The sequence below is a fragment of the Triticum urartu genome, chromosome 6A, assembly GCF_056163025.1.
Source record: "Triticum urartu cultivar PI428250 chromosome 6A, HENAU_Tu73, whole genome shotgun sequence".
Classification (NCBI taxonomy): Eukaryota; Viridiplantae; Streptophyta; class Magnoliopsida; order Poales; family Poaceae; genus Triticum; species Triticum urartu.
The window spans coordinates 490044939-490059060 of record NC_141878.1 but is presented as its reverse complement, the minus strand read 5'-3'; the positions used below and the strand labels follow the sequence as shown (position 1 = coordinate 490059060).

At 42.3% G+C, this 14122-nt stretch overlaps 1 long non-coding RNA gene across 1 annotated transcript; it reads left to right on the top strand.

Annotated features, from left to right (window-relative positions):
• Positions 1–487: 487 nt before the first annotated feature.
• LOC147965846 (uncharacterized) lies at positions 488–7991 on the top strand. The gene is made up of 3 exons (XR_015607562.1): positions 488–786; positions 6416–6627; positions 7469–7991. It is a non-coding gene; the product is annotated as an uncharacterized LOC147965846 (long non-coding RNA).
• Positions 7992–14122: the final 6131 nt, after the last annotated feature.

The window sequence follows — 14122 nt, the reverse complement described above, 5'->3', positions numbered from 1 at the left end:
AGTCTCTTTAGTATTTGTATCCAAGTATGGATGAGGCTAGCAAATTTTAGTCCCACTACTTTTAGTCATGGAACTAAAACGTATCCAAGCACCCTCTAAGTAACTTAGCACAGTGTCCATTAATTCGTCGAACTGATTGTTCTGTCTGCACACGTGCAAGTACGCTTGCTCGGCCGCCCACCCGGGTCACACGTAGAGTGAACGATGGGTCTTTTAACCTGATCCGGCGAAAGGAAGGAGATCATAAATTGGTGGAGTGCGTGTAACTAGGCTAGGTCGATAATGCATGGGCGTACGTACGTGTTCTAGTTTGCAGCACTGCTACCGGAGTTCTTTGCACCACTACTTATGGATCGATAATGCATGGCCGTAGGGCATAATATTTTTATCAGGTTTGCTATTTCACATCTAGATGTGAAATAGTTATCTCACATCTAAGTCTTGGACCATTGGATCCTTATTGTCTTTAAGATTCATGCAATTGTTCTGTTTGCTCGCGCGCTGGCTCGCGCCTGGCGGGCCGTTGTCTTTTTTATTTTCGCGTTATTGGCCTGGTGAGCTGTTTTCTGTTTGTCCACAACGAGCGTTTTATTTTTCTAAAAAACAAATCTAAGTGAGTGTATCGTCCGTTGCTCAAAAAAAAGTGAGTGTATTGTCCATGAACTCTCCCTCCCCTCATCCACTAGTATTTCGTCACCCCGCTCACCCTTTCCTCTCCGGGGCAGTGATTCCTCCAGGCGGCCGCGATTCTCGTGACCGAAGATGGAGAGGAGAGAGCCGCAGCAGGTTTTTGCCCGTTCCCTTTCCCCCCATTCTTGTTTGATTCTTTGCTCCGCGCGGTGTTTGTGTGTACTGTCATCGATCTAGGGTTTGCCCAAACGAGAGTTTTCCTGTGTACAAATGCGAGGGAGATTTTCAAGATGGTAGTACTGGGTGGGAGGGGTGTAGATTTCGTGTCTAGATGTTCAGTTAGATGGTAGGATTCCGTTCCTTTTTTCAGCAATAAGTTGATTTTGATCTAGTGTTTTTCTGTCCAAATCGAACAGAGATTCATGTGGTTGTTAATTTTTAGGTCGTTAGGTTCAGCAGTGTGCAGCAGTGGGATTTCTTTTTCAGTGGTCTTATGTGTGAATATCAGTTACTAGTTTCGACAGGTTGGTCAGTGTTAGCATCTGTCTCAGACTAAATGTAATTTTTGCTAGCTATGTCCGTCAATGTAACTGCTTATCTGCTACATATGTCAGTACCAATCAATGGTTATATGTGATATCTTTTTATATGCTATCTATGTGAGTGTTTTTGTTCGAAATGCCTGAACCTTTTTTGTGTTTTTGTTGTAGAAGCAGGTGTAGTTTCTAGGTTTCTTTAGGGTTCTAGGTTTCCTTTTTGTGTTTTGGCAGTGAGCAGGTTCCAGTACCTTTTTTTATTGCAATCCCAATGAATTCCCTTTTTTCAGTACATTTTGTCCCTAATACCTCGGATCAGTGGGAATGCTCTCTGTTTTTTTAGTTGTTTTCACAGTAGATTTGTCCCCGTTTTCAAATAGGGGTTTCATCTTTCGTTTACAAGTGAATTTTCAGGTACAGGCAACATTACGTTCATGTATATTCTACTAACATTCTTCTTCTAGACTTCTGTTTTAGATGACAGATTGTAGCAAAACTAATCTGGGTTTTTGTAGATATTTTTTAATGGGAAATGTCCCTGGGTTTAGTAGTTGTTTGTTTTTTGGATTCAAGCACAATTCTCTACTAGAATGGGAAATGGTACAAAACTGGTATGTATCTCCATTTTTCATGTTTTTGCACGCAGAGCGATGGATGCTCCTGTGCAGTTGTATTCTGCATGCCTGGTGCTTTTTTGCTCATCCAAATGGGGACCCATCAGGCTTATGTCCTTTCTAAATATGTCCTATATAGTGTTTATTATTTACATGCATTTTATTTTTTTGTAACAAAAACTAAGTTTTCATTGTAGTCTCTGTGACAACAATTATCTTAATAACTTCAGTGAAAAGCACTAGTTTCTAGATAAATGCATACTCAGGGGTGATATCATATTATCATTTGGTAACAGAGACTAAGTTTTCTAGGATGATCTGAATTGTATACATTTTGTTATTCCTCTGCTGCAGTATATTGTGTTATATATATGCATCTGAATAATATATATTCTTTTATATATATATATCTAAAGTATATACTTTGTAGATATTGTGTTTAGTTGTTTTAGCCCAGTTGCAAGTCCACCCTCTACTCGCAACTAGCCCCATACTTGTCCTTGTCCCAGTTGCGAGTCCCCCCTCGTCTGACAACTTGGGCCGTAGTAAGAGATGTCCCACTTGCAAGTCCACCCCTCGACTCGTCCTTGGGTTCATAGGTCTTGTTGTCTTCTCGATTGCAAGTTCATCATTGACTCGCAACCGGGCCCTTAGGTCTTGTTGTCGTCTTGATTGAAAGCTCTTGCCCTCAACCTGCCATGTGCCCCATACTTTTTCTTTATTTTCCTAGTTGCGAGCCCCCTCCACTTGCAACTTGGCCCGTAGTAGGTGTTGTCCCACTTGCAGGTCCATCATCAACTCGCAACTAGGCCCATAGGTGTTGTTGTCGTCCCGATTGCAAGCCCACCTCTCGAATCAAAAATTGCCCCGTAGTTGTTTCCAACCCAGTTGCGAGTCCACCCTATACTGACAACTGGACCGTACGTGTTGTTGCCATCCCAAATGCAAGTCCACCGCTCGACTCGCAACTGGGCACAAAGTTTTAGTTGTCCCAGTTGCAAGTCCACGTTCGACGCGCTACTGGCCTCGTAGCTATTTTGTCGTCCAAGTTGCGACTCAGCCCCCGAATAGCAAGGGGATCGTAGTTTGTTTTCCTCCTAGTGAGAGTCCACCCTCGATATGCAACTGGGTCTCATAGTTTTGTTTATTTGTCCAAGTTGCAAGTCCACCTCGACTCGCAACTAGGACTATAGTTGTTGGCGCGCTAGTTGCAATTTCACCCTCAACTCACAATTGGGTTGGGAGTTCTAGTTGCCACAGTTGAAAGTCCACTCTAAACTCGCAACTAGGGCTTGTAGTTGTAGTTGCCCAGGTGCAAGTCCACCCTTGACTAGTAACTAGGCCTGTTGTAATTGGGGTTCCATAGTATTTGTCCTAGTTGCAAGTCCACCCTTGACTTGCGACTGGGATTGTAGTTGTAGGGCCCCAGCTGCGAGCCCACCCTCGACATGCAATTGGGCCCCGTTGTTGTTTGTTGTCATAGTTGCGAGTCCACCCTCGACTCACAACTGGAACCATAGTTTTTCCTCCACCCAGTCGCGAGTCCACCCTCGACTCACAATTGGAATCCAATAGTATTTGTCTCAGTTGTGATTCCACCCTCGACTCGCAATTGGGGTTCCATAGTGTTTGTCCTAGTTGCAAGTCCGCCCTCAACTCGCAACCAGGATTGTAGTTGTAGGGCCCCAACTGCAAGCCCACCCTTGACTTGCAATTGTGCCATGTACTTGTTTGTTGTCATAGTTGCGAGTCCACCCTTGACTCACAACTGGAACCATAGTTTTTGCAAGTTGACCATGGAACTAGGACAAAATTACACATGCAGGATGGTGTGCCCAGACTGCCATTCGCATTGCGAGAGTAATGAGCAGAGATTTTGGAATTGTCACTCGTGAGGGCTTCGAAGCCGCCCTCACCAACAATGGTAATTTTCCTTTTTTTTCTTTTGTCACAAATGTTTATTTTCACCTTTTTTATTTTTGCTAATTTTTTGATTTTTTTTCTACTTCTCTTTTTATTTTTTGTTGTTGTTAACAGGACATCCCATGCACAACCAGCTGATATGCCGTTGTTGTGAGTCCATCATTGACACACAACGGGTTTATTTTCACTACAAGGCGTTGCCTTAGCTGTAGTCCACCATCAACCCGTAACTACGGGCTTCCTACACAACGTTGCTCCCAGTTTGAAAGTCCATCATTGACATGCAATTGTTGTTTTTTTTCTAGTTGTTTTTACTCTAGTTACAAGTCATCATTGACACACACTAGTCTTTTTTGTAGTTGTTTTTGCAAGTTGACCCTCGACTCGCAAGTTTTTTTTTGTGTAGTCATAGTCGCCTCAGTTGCAAGTAGACCATCAACTCGCAACTAAGCTTTGTCCTTTTTATGCCACTTGCAATTCGACCCTCGACTCGCAACTGGGTTTTTTGTGTAATCGTAGTCGCCCTAGTTGCAAGTCCACCATCGACTCGCAACTCGGACTTTAGTTTTTTTTCATGCCACTTGCAAGACGAACCTCGACTCGCAACTAAGATTTTTTGTGTAGTTGTAGTCACGCCACTCGCAAGCCCACCAACGACTCGCAACTAGACTTGTAGTTTTCTCCATGTCACTTGAAAGTCTACCCTCGGCTTGCAACTGGGTTTTCATGTAGTTGTAATTGCCCCAGTTGCAAGTCCACCATCGACTCGCAACTCGGACCTGTGGTTCTTTGTTTCATGCCACTTGCAAGTCGATCCTCGACTGACAACTAGTTTTTTTGGTAGCCGTAGTCACCCCAGTTGCATGTCGACCATCAACTCACAACTAGGCTTGTAATTTTTTGTTTCATGCCACTTGCAAGTCGACTCTCGATGCACAACTGAGGTTTTGTGTAGTTTTAATCGCCCTAGTTGCAAGTGCACCATCGAGTCGCAACTCGGCCTATACTTTTTCTGTTTCATTCCACTTGCAAGTTGACCCTCGACTCGCAATTGGAATATTTTGTGTAGTTGTAGGCACGCCAATTACAAGTCCACCATCGACTCGCAACTCGGCTCGTGGTTTTTTGTTTCACATCACTTGCAAGTCGATGCTCGACTTACAACTGGGGTTTAATGTAGTTGTAATCGCCCCAGTCGCAAGTCCATAATCGACTCGCAACTCGGACCTGTAGTTCTCGTTTCATGCCACTTGCAAGCAGCCCATTGACTTGCAACTGGGTTTTTTGTGTAGTTGTAGTCACGCTCGTTGCAAGTCCACCATTCACTCGCAACTCTGCTCGTAGTTTTTTGTTTCACGTCACTTGCAAGTCGACCCTCGACTTGCAACTGGGGTTTCTATGTAGTTGTAAACTCCCAGTTGCAATTCCACCATTGACTCGCAATTTGGACCCGTAATTCTTGTTTCATGCCCACTTGCAAGTCACCATTTGACTTGCAAACTGGGTTTTTTTGTATAGTTGTAGTCACGCCAGTTGCAAGTCCACCAACAACTCAGAACTTGGCTCGTAGTTTTTGTTTCACGCCACTTGCAAGTTGGCCCTCGACTTGCAACTGGGTTTTCATGTAGTTGTAATCACCCTAGCTGCCAGTCTACCATCTACTCGGAACTCGGACCCGTAGTTCTTTGTTTCATGTCACTTGCAAGTCGATCGTCGACTCTCAACTAGGTTTTTTTGTAGTTGTAGTCACCCTAGTTGCAAGTGCACCATCGACTCGCAACTCGGCATGTACTTTTTTGTTTCATGCCACTTGCAAGTTGACCCTCTACTCGCAATTGGGGTATTTTTTGTAGTTATAGTCACGCCCCGTTGCAAGTCCACCATCGACTCGCAACTCGGCATGTAGTTTTTTGTTTCACGTCAACTTGCAAGTCGATCCTCAACTTACTACTAGGGTTTAATGTAGTTATAATCGCCCCAGTTGCAAGTCCACCATTGACTCACAACTAGGACCCGTAGTTACATGCCACTTAAAAGTTGCCCTTTGACTTGCACACTGGTTTTTTGTGTAGTTGTAGTCACGCCAGTTGCAAGTCCACCAACGACTCGCAATCGGCTCGTAGTTTTTGTTTCACGCCACTTGCAAGTCGATCCTCGACTTGCAACTGGGGTTTTCATGTAGTTGTAATCACCCAGTCGCAAGTCCACCATCGACTCGCAACTCGGACCCATAGTTCTTTGTTTCATGCTACTTGCAAGTCTGACCCCCAACTCATAATTAGTTTTTTGTAGTCGAATTCACCCTAGTTGCAAGTTGACCATCAAGTCGCAAGGCTTATACTTTTTGTTTCGTGCCACTTGCAAGTCAACCTTTGATGTGCTATTGGGTTTTTTGTGTAGTTGTAATCGCCCCAGTTGCAAGTGCACCATCGACTCGCAACTCGGCCTGTACTTTTTTTTGTGTGTGTGTAGTTGTAGTCACGCCAGTTGCAAGTCCACCATCGACTTGCAACCCGGCTCGTAGTTTTTTTTGTTTCACGTCACTTGCAAGTTGACCCTCGACTTGGGGGTCAAAATTTTGAGATGGATACGGTTCATATCTACTTGATACAGAGAAGATACAATTTATAATTTTTCTTCCCAAGCACTTTACTCATTTTATTTGTTCCAAAAGAATAACTGACTTAAATCTTTGTTTCTACTGGACAAAAGGGATAGCATTTTGACCACCAAGTGGAATTTATCCGTTAGTCACAACAGTTAGAGGATTTGATGGTGTTGCAAACTCATGACCCTTAGAGGCGAATGAGTAAGGTGGAATCATCTGCAGAAATTATTGTCCATTGTTTTGCATTTGAAAAAGCCACGGGTCAAACACCACTGCTGGGTATTGGGACTGCACAGGCTGCAATCAAAACAAAGCAGTAAGTTCATCTCGTGTTTTTTCCTGTCATTTTTGTTTTTATGGTCCCATGTGTATTGATGAATCAATATTTATCTATTTTCCTTTTTCCCAAATCATACCTGAGTGCCAACGTAGTCCCCTGCATAGCTATCTTCATTTCCTACAGTCATCAGTTTTTCCAAAATTTAACTTCATGCTTTTCTTCGCCAAAAGATTTTATGGAATGGAGGAGCACACCCCTATGTTCTTTTTCTTAGGGAAACATGCTAGCATTTGTCATATGCTGTTTTCTTTCTTACCAGTTGCCAACACTTTTTTGTGAACATGCATAATACACTGAGATGCAGTCAAATTCTAAGTTCTTCTTTCTTAGATGAAAAATTCTAAATTCAGAGTCAGCACTTTTTATTTTGTTCTCTAACAAGGTAATGATGCATCTTTTCCCCTTTCTTTTCCCTAGTGAGGCCAAATATATTTCCCTGATCAGGCTGTATATAGAAATGTAGTTCCAGTTTTCTTGGAAAGGCAATGTTTTTTGCTGAATAAATGGGAACAAATGTTATCTGAAAGTAGTTGCACGCAAACTGGAACAAGGAGGTGTTTTTGTTCTGATCTTTCGGCTAGCACATGTATGAAGCTCAACACATCTGAAACAAACAAGTTATCTGGCATGTAAAAGATAGTGATATGCAATTTTTCTCTGATCGGTTTCTAAGGCTAGATCAAACTTACATGCACTTTATTTAGGCATAACAACACAATGTTGTCTGTGTGTTCATGTAGATATGGTCTGCTTAGAAAGATTTGCTCTTATTTTTTTGACGACAAAAAACTGTTTAACGGTTGTGTGTTTTTTCCAGAGACAAGGACCATCATATGTTTGATGGAAAATGAAAGGATAATCAAGAGCAAAAAATAAAGATCTACCATCAGAAATTATCTACGAGGTTGTACACGATCTTGCCAGAAAGGATCTACAAGGAGAGGCGAAATTTTGTACTTGCTTTTTTGCAACTCGTCAGCCACCTAAGCATATTTTGCAACAGTTTTTTTTATGCCAACAAGGCCCAGGTCTGTGCGCATATGTTGCTCTTTTTTTGTCAAACAAACAAATAGACAAATAAAGCCCAACAAACAAGGTCCAAGGGGAGGGGCTAGTTGGGCTGGGTGGGGTGGACTGGCCAGACACAAACAAACAATACAAAAGTGTTCTAAAAAAACAATACAAACAAGCGTCTATGTGTGGGGGTGATCGGATGCAACCAGCTGACTGGTTGTTTGTCAACAAGTGGGGACAGATTAGAGGATGATGTCAGCTTAGATGTGAGATATTATCTCACATCTATATGCAACATAGACAGATCCTATTTTTATTTATTTATTAAAACAAGGCAAAAGACTTACCATTTATAGAGTGAATTCTGGTTTTTACCCTCTATTTTGACATTTTTGACACTAATTACCCATTTAGCCGGATTTCGGCCGTTTTACCCCATTTAAGAAAAGTGTTGACACAATTTACCCTCTTTAAAGTTTATGAGCGTTCTGACCGATGGGTCTCAATTGTAAGGTCCTGATGGGTTTTCTTCACACCGGACCACATCACCTAGCTTCTCTCAACAGGTCAGGCTAGAACTGATCGCACCCGAGCAGCTCACAGCGCCTGATGGCCAGGTTGCCCAGGTGGGACTGCACCAGACTAGCCCATTATTCACGGCACGCATGGCTAGCATTTCAATCACACGCACGATCCTACCCTAGTCTGGCCTAATACAACTGCCTCCTTCGTTAGGAGGGGGTAGGCCGATGTAGGCGACCAGCGGCAGGCAAGACATGAAGGCCTGGCGCTAGCGATCGACGGGGCGAGGAGCAGCCATTACAACAATTGTGATGAGATACAGTACGTACTTGATCAGCATGACATCTTCCCATTGAATAAATTATAGGAGAAATTGTTACTGATATAACTTGAAATCATGTATGTTTTACTTCAGTATCATCATATACAGCCTTAAGTATGCATGATTCTATGGATCAAATTAAAAGTGATGTAAATATATTACTTCATTAAATGTGATGCATGTACATATCTGAATACATAGTCAAGCATGAACTAGTTAAATCATGTTTCAGAAGTTCCTTTCCCGTGATAGCTAGCAAAGAGCAGTGCTATGCAGCCGATACTATGGACACGAATTATGAACGATAAAACAATCAGGCCATCCATGCATGGCAACGCACGAACACTCGGCGATAAATAGGACCATCGTGCAACGGTCGTTCAAACTATTTGTCGTGTGCACTTCAGTTTCAGGTAGAAATTATGTTGACCAGTAGAGTTAGTATATGTTTCCTGAACTACTCTGGCACGATAATATCGAGCCTGGGCGGTCTGAAGAAGCTAGGGCGATGTGGTCCCATGTGCAGAAAAACCATCAGGAAAACCCCCGTCAATGTGGCATGCCAGTTGGACCTTGTAATTGGAACCCATCTATCAGAACGCTCACAAAATTTTAAATAGGGTAAATTGTGGCAACACTTCTGCTAAATGGGGTAGAACTGATGAAATCCCGCTGAATAGGGTAATTAGTGTCAAAAATGTCAAAATAGAGGGTAAAAACTGGAATTCACTCTTTTATTAATTAAGAAGAAGTTTTGACAGACCTTGGGTGACTGGGTCAGGGTGTACGTGTTCTACTTTGCACCACTGTGCTTAATATATACTGATGACTCTACGGTATGCGGCCGTATGTCAAGCCTAACATCCCACACGTACTACAGCCGCCGCCCAACAGCCTTGTGTGCTCTGTTCGGTTTCTCTTTCGGAAGAGGATGCACGCTCTCTTGGAACTTGGATTCATATAGTGCATTTCCCAAGCTACGAGAAATTTGGAAATGTCATAGAGGTCGTCCAGGGCAATATAAGCCAATAATGGAGGGTGCAAGTACATTCCGTTTTCAAATTTGAAGAATCAAAGCATGTACGTAAATTTTATACTGTATTATTTGACAAACGGCTCCCAACACGTTAACATGCCGAATCTGTACTTTTGGATGAGATTTATAATGGTACGTACCATGGCCAGGTTGGCTATATAGTTTGGGGAAATACCCTTTGGCTCTCGCATGTATATACACCCTATATGGTGATTTTTTTAAAAATAATAAAACAAAAAGTCAAAATTGTTCAAAAGTACTTTTAGATTAAACTTCACTTACTTGCGCACTAGTGTAGCAAATTTCACACACACAAAACCAACGTTGACTTCACAGCGAAAAAGATAAAATTTATGTGCTATTATAGGTCACTATTCATGCTATTTTGACCGAAAATTTGTTTTTCATGAAAAGAAGTCAAAAAGAAATTTTCTTTTTGTGCCACTTTTCTCACTGGTATAATGAAAGGTAAAGTTTATTTTAAAAATATTTTCAATTTTTTTTTACTTTTTGTTGAATTGTTAAAAAAAATTCCATATAGGGTACATATGTACCCAGGAACCAAACGTTCCCCTCCATATAGTTTGCTACTACTTACCTGAAGCGGCACCTACATTTTTTTCAATTGCTTCGAGTATGGTTTGTACTTCGAGATAAGATTTAGAACACGGGGGAGAAGCATACTTCTCGGTAGGTCATTGGCAGCTTAGTTGTCACCATTTCTAAGTAGTAGTTTTTTTTGCGGATACCTAAGTAGGTATTTCAAGTACTCTATCGCATTGCCCTAGCTAGAAGTTTTTTTTTTGCATGAGCCCTAGCTAGAAGTTACTCTGTCCTGAATCTGATGGGAGAGAAAAAAAATGTTAGACCTATTGATGATCTATGACTTGATTAGCTGATTACAGTAATGAAAGAGCGAGCGAGCGAGCATGGAAGTACCACAATAATTGGTGCCTTTGGAAGCAAGTGAGTAGATGAAGGTACGATGGCAACTTAAAGGGAATGTGCCTCCTTTGCGAATAAAGGCAAGATTTTTCTTGTTCATATTTCTAGTTTTTTAACATGAAAAATAATCATATTTCAAAAAAGAAATACAGCCCTATTTTATATCAGTTCCAAGACAGACATGGATGTTTGTCGCGTTCTTGGGATATAAATCAGTAGAACCGTCTTCGCTGGTGATTTTGCAACCGTTAAGATTTCATAAAATCTGAGAATATTCATAATCTTGGAATGATATAAGAAATGAGAACAAGTAGATTTTTTGTAAAAATAAAATTATCATTCGTGCATGTGTTGTAAGAACATGAAAATGGTTATGATATGTAAAAAAAAATTAATCCTTTTTTAGGTTTTCACTTTAAAGTACTTCGAACAGGTACAAATTGAAGACCCAGGATGCGAGGCCATACTCAAAATCCGGTACGGTTTAGAATTAACAATTTTAGAGAATTCAACAGGTTCAAGTATAGATGGTTCTACATATATTTTTCTTCTGACGAATTAACTCAATCCATGCATTATGCAGCTACTACTAGCTAGGGGCTGCATGTATCTGCCACCACTCTCTCTTTAGTCTTTCTCAAATCTGAATCTAGTTTAAAAAAAAAATCGTATGGAGCTCCAAAGATCCAGGATCATTATTACTCAACTATAAGAGTAAACTTAGCAGCAAAAAAAAATGCTTATGTGGAATCTAACAGTTGGGCAAAGCTGATAAGGTTCTGTCCGCTTGCATGAAAAGAGCGCACTCATATGCATGCCCCCGCCCGCGGTAATGCACAGGATCATTGAAATGCCGATCATGATCGAGAGCTTTGGCAAAGTCAGCTATAGCTTCATTAGCTAGAGGGGCTAGCTTATTTGGGGCTCATTTAAGGCGATAGTAGGTGTACAGTGCATGGAATTGATCAACCTAATATTCTACTGGGATGATTTCTAATCTTTTGATGCGACAACTGAACTGTTGGAAGAAGCGGCAGAATCTAGAAGGAAGGATCTTTATCAAAGGAGAAAAGAAATAATATCGGCACAATTAATTTTGGCATGAAAACTCTAAAAAACGGGTGATTAGCCCCCCTCCCTCCTCCCCTCCCGGTCGCTCCCGCGAGCGACGCGGAGGGGAAACAATAGGCGCCGGCCTTAGGACCCCTCCTCCTCCCTACTTCTTCCCTCACCGCCGCCAACTCGCACTAACGGGCGAAGCCCGGTCAACGACGTCGGCATCGGGGCCTCTCTTCCCCCACTCGATGGTGGCCGACGCGGGTTGGTATGATCGGGCAGCGGCGGGGAGCTGGCAGAGGGCGCGGCGGTAGGTGGCGGTATTGAAGGAAATATGTCCTAGAGGCAATAATAAAGTTGTTATTTATATTTCCTTATGTCATGATATATAAATGTTTATTATTCATGCTAGAATTGTATTAACCAGAAACTTAGTACATGTGTGAATACATAGACAAAACAGAGTGTCTCTAGTATGTCTCTACTTGACTAGCTCGTTAATCAAAGATGGTTAAGTTTCCTGACCATAGACATGTGTTGTCATTTGATCAGCGGGATCACGTCACTTGGAGAATGATGTGATGGACAAGACCCACCCGTTAGCTTAGCATAATGATTATTAAGTTTTATTGCTATTGCTTTCTTCATGACTTATACATATTCCTTTGACTATGAGATTATGCAACTCCCGAATACCAGAGGAACACCTTATGAGCTATCAAACGTTACAACGTAACTGGGTGATTATAAAGATGCTCTACAGGTGTCTCCGAAGGTGTTTGTTGGGTTGGCATAGATCGAGATTAGGATTTGTCACTCCGAGTATCGGAGAGGTATCTCTGGGCCCTCTTGGTAATGCACATCACTATGAGCCTTGCAAGCAATGTGACTAATGAGTTACTTACGAGATGATGCATTACAGAACGAGTAAAGAGACTTGCAAGTAACGAGATTGAACTAGGTATGATGATACCGATGATCGAATCTCAGGCAAGTAACATACCGATGACAAAGAGAATAACGTATGTTGTCATTGCGGTTTGACCGATAAAGATCTTCGTAGAATATGTAGGAACCAATATGAGGATCCAGGTTCCGCTATTGGTTATTGACCGGAGATGTGTCTCGGTCATGTCTACATAGTTCTCGAACCCGTAGGGTCCGCACGCTTAACGTTCGATGCGATTTGTATTATGAGTTATGTGTTTTGGTGACCGAAGATTGTTCGGAGTCCCGGATGAGATCACGCGGACATGACCAGGAGTCTCGAAATGGTCGAGAGGTACAGATTGATATATTGGAAGGTAGTATTCGGACACCGGAAGGGTTCCGGAATGTATCGGGTACATACCAGAGTACCGAAGGTGTTACTGGAACCCCCCTCCCCTTGAAGGAAATATGCCCTAGAGGAAATAATAAAGTTATTATTTATTTCCTTATATCATGATAAATGTTTATTATTCATGCTAGAATTGTATTAACCGGAAACATAATACATGTGTGAATACATAGACAAACAGAGTGTCACTAGTATGCCTCTACTTGACTAGCTCGTTAATTAAAGATGGTTATGTTTCCTAACCATAAACAAAGAGTTGTTATTTGATTAACGAGGTCACATCATTAGTTGAATGATCTGATTGACATGACCCATTCCATTAGCTTAGCACCCGATCGTTTAGTATGTTGCTATTGCTTTCTTCATGACTTATACATGTTCCTATGACTATGAGATTATGCAACTCCCGTTTGCCGAAGGAACACTTTGGGTGCTACCAAACGTCACAACGTAACTGGGTGATTATAAAGGAGCATTACAGGTGTCTCCAAAGGTAGATGTTGGGTTGGCGTATTTCGAGATTAGGATTTGTCACTCCGATTGTCGGAGAGGTATCTCTGGGCCCTCTCGGTAATACACATCACTTAAGCCTTGCAAGCATTGCAACTAAATGAGTTAGTTGCGGGTGATGTATTACAAAACGAGTAAAGAGACTTGCCGGTAACGAGATTGAACTAGGTATTGGAATACCGACGATCGAATCTCGGGCAAGTAACATACCGATGACAAAGGGAACAACGTATGTTGTTATGCGGTCTGACCGATAAAGATCTTCGTAGAATATGTAGGAGCCAATATGGGCATCCAGGTCCCGCTATTGGTTATTGACCGGAGACGTGTCTCGGTCATGTCTACATTGTTCTCGAACCCGTAGGGTCCGCACGCTTAAGGTTTCGATGACAGTTATATTATGAGTTTATGCATTTTGATATACCGAAGGTTGTTCGGAGTCCCGGATGTGATCACGGACATGACGAGGAGTCTCAAAATGGTCGAGACATAAAGATTGATATATTGGAAGCCTACGTTTGGATATCGGAAGTGTTCCGGGTGAAATCGGGATTTTACCGGAGTACTGGGAGGTTACCGGAACCCCCCGGGAACCATATGGGCCTTGATGGGCCTTAGTGGAAAGGAGAAAGGGGCAGCCCAAGGTGGCCGCGCGCCTCCCCCCTTCCCCTAGTCCTATTAGGACTAGGAGAGGTGGCCGGCCCCCCTCTCTCTCTTTCCCTCCCTC